Raw genomic sequence first — 1,002 nt, 5'->3', positions numbered from 1 at the left:
AACAGAGACGTCTCGGTTGACGTTTCTGTGTAGTATGGGGCTAGCCCAACCGAGGGGATATAATGTATAGGCCTGGTGGGTTCAGGGTCTTTCATCTTACATCTGCCTGCATGCAGTTTGGAGGTGCACGATACCTGAGTGTGTAATGTTAATTTTACCTGTGATCCTTTGAATAAATCAGCACTGTTTTGAAGTTGCTTGGACTGTCTCGTCTCTCAGTTAGCAATGGTAACAAGAACCATAGTCCTGCACAGGAGAGTCCAGCCTCAAACTTCTGGGGAAGACGTCCTGCTGGCGGCATCTTAGATTGAAATGAAGGTGGTTTCTGTAGTCAGCCAGTTTCCTGACTGTTTTCTCGTATTCCCGTACCAGTCAAAGGGTGTCATTCCCAAAATGAGTAGCAACAGGACCCAGGAGGTAGAGGCTTTCACCAAGCATATCAACTCTGTGGATGGCAACATCAAGTTCACTCATGAGGATGCCAGAGATGATTGTCTGGCCTTTCTGGATTGTGCAGTCCACTTGGGAGGGGACAGAAGCCTGAAGGTAGAAGTATATCGGAAACTGTGAAGTCCCAGACTTCTTCTCGAGTCCAGATAGTGGAAAGAATTTCAGTCACACACCAAATATCAATGTGCACATATTACCTTTATTTTCAGATGCATCTGGAGATCACAGTCAGCAGCCAAGCAAAATGATCTGAAGATGAAACTCACCCAGACTGTGTATTTTATAATATTCTCCCCTCCCCTTACACATTCTTGCTTATGCTGATCATACAGCTGAAATCAATTGATACTAGCCAAAATTCTCTCCCAAAATACACAGCTATACCTCCCCGAAACCAAAGTTACACTCTTGTGATAAGAAAAGCACACACACAATGATTTAATGAGCATTCTGTGAGATTGTGAAGATTACATTATTAAAACTTATCCTTATAAGTGCATTCCATGAAAAACAGTGGAGTGTTCCAGACAACTTTATATCCCACTGTGTAAT

Source organism: Monopterus albus, unplaced genomic scaffold, assembly GCF_001952655.1.
Source record: "Monopterus albus unplaced genomic scaffold, M_albus_1.0 scaffold61.1, whole genome shotgun sequence".
NCBI lineage: Eukaryota > Metazoa > Chordata > Actinopteri > Synbranchiformes > Synbranchidae > Monopterus > Monopterus albus.
This window is presented reverse-complemented; position numbering follows the sequence as displayed.